Raw genomic sequence first — 10,426 nt, 5'->3', positions numbered from 1 at the left:
AATGTTTCTGTTTTTATTAGTGTCACCCTTAATATTATGTATGTAGCATCTTTCTTTGGTAATTGCAGAGGCCTCTATTTCCCCATGGTATTTTCCTCGCTCATTATTGATTACAATCACTAGTCATTTTAATAAGCCGGTCACCATTAATTAGAATATCTTTCAGCCTGTCCCGAAACTGATCAAATAAAATAAAAAACAACTTCTTAGGCTGTCTTAATGAAAAATAAAATTATTTTCATTGTCAACTGTAATAAACCTCCCATTTATAAATCAGAGCTAATTGTTTCTAACAGATGTTGGAATCCATTATGAACCTCTTATAGCTGTGATTAAAAACTTAGCTCCTTCAAGCTAATGCATACAAAATCATTCAGTAATACTAATTAGGTCCAACACATTTCAAAAAGCAGAAGCTACTTGTCACAGGGTGTCATGGTTCAGGAGGCAATCCACCTCAGTGACAGTTTGTGTCTCTGCCTACCCTATAACCTGGGTGCCTCACAATGCTTTGCTGCTTAGCTCCCAACCTGGGCTGCTCATAATCAGCCTACCAGCATGCAGGTCCCACCCTGAGTGTCTGTGTGCTAGGCAGCCCTAGTTCAGCCACTCTGATCTCAGCAGCCTGTCTACAGCCCCACAGTCCCACTCTGGTTTCTGCCAGCCTGGGTTACAACCAGCACGGTGACCCCAACACACTCCCAACCCCAAAACCGTATGCCTTGATGTGTCCAGCCCTCTACTGGATAGCTCAGGGAAATAATGTTTCATTTGTTCCTTTAAAGACACAAAAATACATCACAACTAACTAGGGTGAATACATCCTTCCCTTTAAACGCAGCACTAAGTTGGATTATGGTAAAACTGAAAGACATTTATTAACAAAATATATATAGGCTTAAGTGATGCCAAGTAAAAGGAATAAAGTTAGAAAGAGTTACAAGCAAATAAAATGAAAATACACATCTAAATGTCTAAAACTTAACCTAGCAAGCTACAGGCTTTGTTCAAGATGGTTTCTTTCACCATTCGTTCTTCTTCTCAGCCATGGCTGACTTTCCCTCAGTCAGGACCTTCCACAAAAGTACAAGGCACTGGCTTCCCTTGTCTTCTTCGGTGAAAGAGCTTTTCCCAAGAAGGTTTCTCACCTATATTCAGTTCTAGAAACTTCAACCCCTCTCCTCCCACCTTTAGTTGATGGACACATCTTCCACATCTTCCTGCAGGAGCTCTGTTCCCTACTGTCTGTCTAATAATGATGCCAAAGATGGCTTCTGTCCTTGCTTATATCTCCCAGAATTCAATGACACTGCTTCAAGAAACAGGATGACCTCATGCTGTTCTTCCCTTCCTGTGGCTTCCCATTCCCCTGGATGTAAATGGAGCTTCCATTGTTTGTGATTCCACCATGCTTAATTTACATGGGAGACAGGTATAGATAGCTGTGGCATTCCCTCCAGCCTGGGCAGACAGTAAAGCCTAATATCAATGTGTATCCATATTTCCTCATGTAGTATCAATACATACATTTCACAATGATATTAACCATCAATGTGTCATTTGCTTTCACAAAAGACTTCATTCCATACACTTTTATAATACAGTAATAGTGTACACAATCAGTCCATCGAGTTGTTTATCATTTGAGGTTCAGCCCCCCTGTCTTTATAGACCAATGAACCTTTGAAATGGATTCTTCTGAAAAGTTAAACCAAACCAAAGTTCTCTTTCCTGCTGAGTGTAGACACTTAGCCGTCTTCTAGTGTGAAGTTTGCCTGCACTCCTTGTTAGCTTGATGGGTAGGTTTACTGCTTATGTGTAGATTGAGGTAAACACACATTCCTTTGTTTAGGATAGACTTGTTTAACACCTCCCTCTGAGTTGGCTGGTTTATACACACATTAGTCATAATTCCAGCATAAATTCATAATTCTTAATACCCACTGCCTGCATACATCACAAAAGAATATTAATGATCAGGGAGTTATTCGTCTTCAAATGATACTTCACAAGGCATATTTTGTACAAAGATGATTACAATTGTGAGGAGAGTGTGAAGACACGGGTGCTTTGTGCCATAGTACTTCTGCTAATGTATAGGTCCTGGATTCCAGGTGATAATTATAAGTACACTAACAATCTCTCCTCTGATTGTAAGGTCTCAAAGCAAGACATAAAGTTATTATTGGCATTTTTACAGCTAGCTGCTCTAGCCACTTCACTGTCAATCATAAGTTAACTCCACACATTACTGTTGAAACTGTCTGAACCGGATTGGTTTGAACCAGTTAATAAGTATTGAAAATAGAGCACTGCCATCAGTTCTGAAAAAAGATGGCATTTTTACATATTAACACGGGGCTCCACCGGGCAGTTTGGTGGAATTCAGAAAATTCACTCTGCTCCTCTTACATTTCCATGAGGTGCGGCTTTTTAAAAAAAACAAGAATAAATAAAAAAATGCCAGATATTTCCTATCCAGATATTTAGATATTTCCTAAGAACACTATTTTTCTTCAAAATGGTCTTATCAGATACTGAAGAATTTCCCTTAACTTTAGAATAAAATAGAATTTGGTTTCATATTTCACCTTTCACACTCAGGTTATTGCAGAGCAACAAGTGTCAGTAGATCCAGGCAAATACAGCAGCCACAAAATGTTCTGTACTAAATTGAATCTGTAACTGCACAAAGACCTGTGCTTTAACATCAGCCCTACAAGTTAGGAGTGAGAGGCAGAAACTTCATAAATGCCTGTGCCTTGGCATCATCTCAGCAAGCTATAGCTACTTGTCAGAGACCTCATGGAGACATGTACCTTCGCATAAACCCAAACTAGAGGTACTGAGCCTGCAGGTGCAGTGTTAGCAGGGGTTCATGGTTACAACTACATGCACAGAAACTCCTCAGCGGGGTCTCATGTCCTGGTGGGCTGGGCCCAGTTTCCCACTCTTGCACAGTGTGACCTGGGGACACCAACCACCGCAACAGCACCTTCCGCCCCCACACTGCAACCTTAATCCTGGCTTGGTGCGGAGGGAAGGCTATGGGGCAGGTGCGGGGAGGGAAAGGGGGCTGGAGAGCATGCCCAGCCTGCAGTCACCTCCCCTCCCCCACAGTAGTGTCTTCTGTCCTGTGGGCCTGGCTCCCTGCTCAGGGTGTTGTGACCTGGCACACGAGGTCGCAGCACTGCTGAGGCTTGGCCCGGCCACTGAGGCTCTAACCAGGGAGCCAGGCCCAACCCCGCAGGACAGAAGCCACCGCTGAGGGCAAGTTGAAGGCAGGCTTACTCTCCAGCTCCACACACCACCACCCCAGACCTCCCTTCCACCTACCAGGATTAGGACTGTGTTGCCGGGACAGCAGCTATATTCACTGCCTGTGTCATGAAACTTGACTAGAATCTCCAATGCACCATACAGGAGTAGTATTTTGGAACTTTCTTTGTCTTCTCGCATCTGAAAACCAGCTCACAAACTGTGCACTGATGGCACTGCTTTCGTGTGTATTTGCTCCAATGTTAACTATCACTTGTTGTTTTCTTTTGTCACAATGAATGCTCTGTTTGGACACCTTTGACCACGATAGACAGAGAGAGGCTTTAAAAACACATGACCAATCTGAAAAATGATGAGTAATTCCCATGGAAAGACACATTCTTTGAAAATATTTGACATGAAGTTTTAAAAATGTAGCGTACTGTGCAGTGTTGCCAATTTCAACACTGGTTCTTGGATGGAAATGTCAGATGCCTTTTAATTAACACACACTTTTTTTAGTTCCAGGTTCTTTGATTGCAACTAGATCTATATTTCCCAATAAGCCATGCTTTTAAAACCAACAAAATTTATTCTGCACACACAAACTCACAGTTTAAAGATTTCTTGGGTTTGGTTTTTGTTTTTTTGAAGAACAGAATTTATCCTTTTGCCATGCTGCCATCCAAGACACATTTTTTTATGCACAAAAGCATAATTTCTATGGACAAAGTGAATGCACGTTCCAAATAACAAGTTCACTTATTAAATTAAGTACTTTGTTTTAGCTTTAAAAATATCTTTCAAGTTCATCTTTCTCAGCTACACATTCAAAGTTGAGGAACATAGAGAAAGAGAATCAATGTCTACTTTCTCCTATTCATCCAAGCCTCACTACAAAGACCTGACCGGACAGAATTTGAAGGTGATATAGCAGTGTTAACTTAGACTGGGCCTACATCATAAAGATAATTTCCAAGAACAGCTTGTCAGAATGCAAATTCAGATATTTTAAGTGGCAGTTGAAATGGACCGAGGAAATGCTGTTAAACTTTGGATTTGATTTAAGGCTATTGTTCAGATTTTAAACTAAATCAGTGCTAGAGCTTATGCTTTGGTTCAATATTAACTAAATTTCAAAAGCTGTTTTCACAAGATTTTGGCTCAAAATGGTGGAGATTTCATTTGAACAAGTTCTAGGTGATTTCAGATGGATACCCAGAAAAAAGGCTCTCCTTCCTGGTTTTGACCCAACCCCAAAGTAAGACCATGGAGCAGTAGGTCTCAATCTTTAAGACCTAGCATACTATATCTAAAACTCCAAAGTACTTGGTGTTCCACCTTTGTAATTTTAATCAGTGTAGCTATAATGGATTCTTATTTCTGATAAAACAATCCAAATACCAGCTGATTGTAGGCCATGTAACACTCATGTAGAGTCTCATTCAGATTTAAAAATCTGGTTTCAGTGTTCTGCTATTATTATTCAATTTCTTTTTAAAGCTAATCACTATGTTTCTTCTCATAAACTAGCAAAATGGTTGTAAAATTGCTCTCCATATATCTTTGCTTCTGAGTAGAAATGTTTCAGTCTATAACACCAATTTTAAATCAGTGGTCCCCTGTGCATTTTAAGTATTTATTGAGTGTCAGTTACAGTAATAGATAATAAAACACAGTGTAGTAAGGTAAGTATAAAATTCAAACAAAAATAAATTCCACTTTAGCCTTCCTGAACTTTCTGAAGTTCACTCATTTGTATTTGTTTGGTGAAATCTGTGACCAAAAGCAGTGGAATGTCAGTTTATACCAGGAATGTTAATTGGGAAGTACAGGTCATGTGATTTTCTGGATATATTTTATATGTTTAGAAAATTGAGTTGCTTGATGGAAGGCCAGGACAAACGCCAGGTGTTGAAGAGATCAGCTCCCAGACACAAAAACAAGAGGTGTTTTGCCAGGCCTCCAACATATTTGATTTGAACAGTTTTGTACATTCATTATACACACTAACCAATTCCTAAGATACTTGGTTTTGTGTTTTATGGAGTGCTAAAATATAATTTATGTCATCCTGTATAGACTTGCTATCCTTGGTGATTGATAAGAATATAAAGTGTGCTTTTGCCTCCATGTAAACATTATGTGAAAAACTTACTGTATAAATGCTGGTGTGGGGGAGGGAAAGGAGGATGTTTAGAGCTTCATACTGGTTATCAGGATCTGAGTTTGGTTCCCAACCCTGCAGTGAACAGTAGTTGCCATTAAAAAGTCAATATTTACCTTCATTGGAACCTGAGACAGTATAATTACTTCCTGTTCTAATTATGTGGAAATCGCTGGTACTTCAGGAACTACAGTGTGACAACTAGGGTAAATGTTGTTTTTTACCCATAACCACCATAATTGCAAAGAAGACTAGATTACATGACATTAAAGAAGAGTCATACAACTTTGACACTGTAATGTTTGACAATAAAAGAGAAGATCTGAAAAAGCTTTTTAAACATGTTTTACTCTAAGACACTGGGCCTGACGCCCCATGTATCCCATCACTTCTCCTAGTGTAGATCCGATTTCAAAGTAGTTAAAGCAATATGTAAGTAATGGAATAGATTGGGAAATCAGGAAGTGGCCTTAATAGTGATAAATGAAATTAATAGAAGGGGAGATTACAAAAAGAAAAGATACCCAGGTAGGTGACAAAAAGATATTGTCTCTTCTATTACACAAACACAGGTTTTCAGAACAGAAATGATTTTACATTGCAAGGGACTTTTCTCCAGTTCTCAAGGAATGTGGCAAGTTTCTAAACCCTCCGTTGAATACTCTACAATACCCAGGACAAAAATATATGTCTATTTTTTTTCTAATGTTTACTATCAGGACGGTGATGTCAAAGTCATTTGGTGGGAGGATGTTACCTAACCAAGTATTCCCCAACCTAAATAGCTAGAGTCTGATCTTTCACTGATTTGCACTTGTGCAGAGTGTAAAACACTACCCAATCAGAATGGAAGAATTTTCCACTCACTTTGCACATCTGCAAAGGACAACACATGGTTCAAAACAGTGGAAAAATTACACACACACCCCAGTTTCTTTTTGTAATGGTGGGAGGAAGAATTTATTTCTGCCTATTTCCTAGCTGAGTCCCTATTTTGGTACCCTTTTTTAACTCTACAGAAGTGACAATCCTAGTATTCTGCAATAGATTTTTTTAAAGTACTTGTACTATAGCTGGGGGCCCAAAATCAAGAAAAATGTTGTTTCAACAACTATCACAAAAAGCCTTAGTGAAATAAGATGAATCACTACTATAGAACGTTGATGGCCTGTAGCACATTGCAAAATGGAGAAACTGGAGGTCTTTTACATGGCATAAACCCTAAGCATAAGTAATAAGATTTAAATTTCAAAACGACGTATTTACATTTGAATTTCTACATTTAAAGATGCAGTGTGAATATTAGGTATGTGTGTTTTTATTACTAACATTGGTAAAAACCGAAACTTTAATGTATAACAATCTGACCCTTAAAGAGTTGAAAAACTAAGTACTGTTTACAGAACTCTCCTCTGATGTATTAATAAAAATACTCCGAGGCAGTTCATTTTCTGTACAGTATGTGGACTCAAGAAAATTGATCATGAAATGTGTATTGAAAGCTCAAAATGCAGTTAAAAACTGAAATTCAAAAATCTTATATTTTGGCATCATACAAGCAATCACCTGCAAACAAGCTCTTAATTTTCAAGAGCTGAAATAATGAGAAACTACAAAGTGGTGACAGGCTTTGTGCTAAATTTTCGAACTTGAGAGATGCAATTTGCATAGAGCAGTAGAAAAGAGCAGTTAACCCAAACCTGCAAAGTTTCAGCTAGCATAAGGATCAGAAGAGTAAAAGAAGGACGCTCTGTGATGCAATTTTCTTCAGATAATTACCCACACAATGTGTGTTGCAATTTGTGACATTGGTTATTATGATAATTGAAAATTATTTCAACACATTTTTTCCTTCAGTTTATCTTAGACAATCAAAAGTCATCAGTTCTATTCTTCAACCAAGACTGTTTAAAAGATAAATAAATAATATTCAGCTATGCGTCTTGATATTGAACACACTTCTGTTTTCTAGATGGAAATCTAATTCAGCCGAGGTGACCACAAAACCACATGAAAATCAAGGATTAAAAGGTTTAAATGAAGTTAATGCCAGAATAGCAGATGCTGTTAAAATACATAGTGACAGTTCTCTCATCTTCATTTACATTAATCTTAACTTTAATTCACCTTATTTACCTTCTCATTTCAAAGGTCGGTTTATTTCTGTGTTAAGCTGCATTCATTATATAAAATAAATCAGACTAGAATATATCAATATTTTTAACTAGAGGTTCTCTTTTTTAATTATTTTATTGTCTGTAATGTTTTGTACCTAATTTTTTTCACGAAATAATTATAATGAACGTGTCAGTCCTGCATCTGTAACAAGGCTCTGCTGGGGAATAGTCAGTTATGAATTTATGCTCTAGCAGCAACAGATACTAAACAAAAACTCATTGCAAAAATAGGTTGCACTGTTCATCAACTTTGTATCAAGAGTGGACAACTTTAATTAATATATAGTGGTAAGTACCATATAAATCATTGCTGTAAAGAACAGAAACACTCTTGTTTGCATAATTTCAAATGCTTTTTATGACTGAAAATATGTATCTTTGGAAAGTTAAGGTGACATATGTGGCTAGCATTCTAGATTGGAAACACTGTGGGTGCTTAGGTTGTAATCTTATGCAGAAATGAGTTTGAAGGTCTCAGCTTGATTCAAGAGCAGATGATTCATAACTGCCATACAATGGTTTAGTCTTTGCACATGAGGACCATTAGGAAGGATGCACATCACCTGGTATGCACTATCACTGCCCCATTTTAGAAATATTGTTTTATCAATTGTAATTTTTCTAATAGGTGTCCTGATTGTGTGCGTTTGTCTGTAAGTATAGATCTGTTAGAACCTGGAGTGACTACATAAAATGTTGTTTCTATATGTATCCTAACACAAAACATGTAAACACATTTCCATGACAAAGGTAAGTCCAACGTAAAAAACATTAGTCAACATACCTTACTTCCAACTGCATATGCTAAATCTTAATTAAATGGAGCAGGAAAAGAAAAATACTTCTTTTTAAAGCTGTTGGCTACAAGAATTATTTTGAAAACTTGCTTCAAATATTGGTGTTAGGATTAAAACATTTGTTCCTGAAATCTCCTATAATATATTGTACCTGTAGTTTTAGAAAGCAACCATACTAGCTATGCAAATCAAAGATCACCACAACATCAGGTATGACTAGTTAATATCCCAGAATGGTGGCCATACTGCATAGATTCTCTGTTTCCAAGATAGCAACATGCTCTGTACCACCTGAAATGTTTCAATATATGTTAAAATAGACTTCTCTCAAACACATACTTGAATATTTTAATCTTATTTTGCTGTAATACACAGGTAATATCCTGTCAATGATCATCCTGTTCATATGAGCAATTCAACTAATTTCAGTTCAACTTTGGCACCTGAATGAAGCGACCATGAAAACTAGTCCTACCAGTTGGGATAGGACTGAGAAGTTTATGTTATACTATGTTTTACATAAACTATAATAAAACTATAAACATATTTTTAGTTTTAGAAATATATCCTGAACCAGTAAGCAGTAATAAAGATATTAATAATTTTAATGCACAAAAATATTAACTCTAACTGTAACAAAATAAAATAAATACATATAAAATACAAACGTTAAAACACTTCAGGAATAAATTTTAAATTTCTGATGGCCTAATACAAAGGTATGTGAAGTGAATCACAAAAACACACTTGTGTATGCTAATTGGATAATGACACATTGCTTTGACTGTCAGTTACCACTGTGCCTTTAAAAGTTCCTTTTGTTAAGCATGTAATTTCATTATTAAAAATGAAAAAACCACTACATAAGTAAACTGCCTGATAGTCTTGAATACGGTGTATATTCAACTTAATGTTTCTTTGCAAATAAAGACTATTATATTATTATATTCTTTTCATTTTAAGTTCCCATTTACTTTCTATCTGTCTGAATCAATTTTTTTGTTTAATTTTCCTGGAACCGATGTTAAAGTTTCTAGGGAGAATAATACACATATTCATCCATTCTTCATTTCAGATCACAAGAATGGAGTTTGCAGAATCTCTAGTCTGGACTAGAAAATCCCTCACTGTAGCACTACCCAGTGTAAAGCTACTTCTGATAAACTAGCAAGACAGCTGCTGTCCTCTTGTCTTCTAGTGCTACCGAAATCCAAAAGTAACAACACTGTTCTGACTTGTTATCTTTTCTCAGCCTATACATTTCCAAGCACTCTGGTGAGATCTTTAATATTATTTCATGTCACTAAAGTATGAAGGGTGCAATCAAAACTAAACTAAAACCTAAAACAAGGTTTTATTTTGGTGAGTATGGTTACTGAGGTTGATGAGCTCTGTGTTTTGTATAGATAAGCCGACCTTAAATGAGCATAACATTTCTGCATGCCTTTATGTTAAATCTAAGACAAACATCTAGCTGAACAAAAATTGCTCATCATCAGTCAGAACTCAAGAACATCAAAGCCACTAACAATATCAACATTGTAGACCAAAATTAAAACCTAAATAAATAAATGAATAAAATGTACAGTAACTCAAGTAGAACTTCCCCCCATCCCCACCAAGTTGAGGAACAGAACAAGAGTCGCTGCAGACCAGGTATCCATACACAGTTTTATATTAGCATCTCACTTTTCAAATGCATCTATGTCCAAATGCATGTTTCTACTGTACCATGCACTTCAGTATTAAGTTATAGAATACAGATTTCATTCTAAGCCATATCTAAAAACATTAATATGCACCAATGCCAGATGAAAAATCTTAAAAGGTCTCCCAGCTGTCTAGAAGAACCATAATGCAACATTTCTAAAAGAGGCTCACAGTACACTTTGAATTCATTATACTGTACTATGCATGTCCTAATGAAAACCTTCAGTTCAGGTTTAAAGTAACCAAGCACACACTATCCTCTTACACGCTGACTGATTGCTTCCCCAACAGCACTTTGAAAATTCATAGCCAAGTTC

This window comes from Terrapene carolina, unplaced genomic scaffold (assembly GCF_002925995.2).
Source record: "Terrapene carolina triunguis isolate 2854851 unplaced genomic scaffold, T_m_triunguis-2.0 Scaffold21, whole genome shotgun sequence".
Lineage (NCBI taxonomy): Eukaryota > Metazoa > Chordata > Testudines > Emydidae > Terrapene > Terrapene triunguis.
This window is presented reverse-complemented; position numbering follows the sequence as displayed.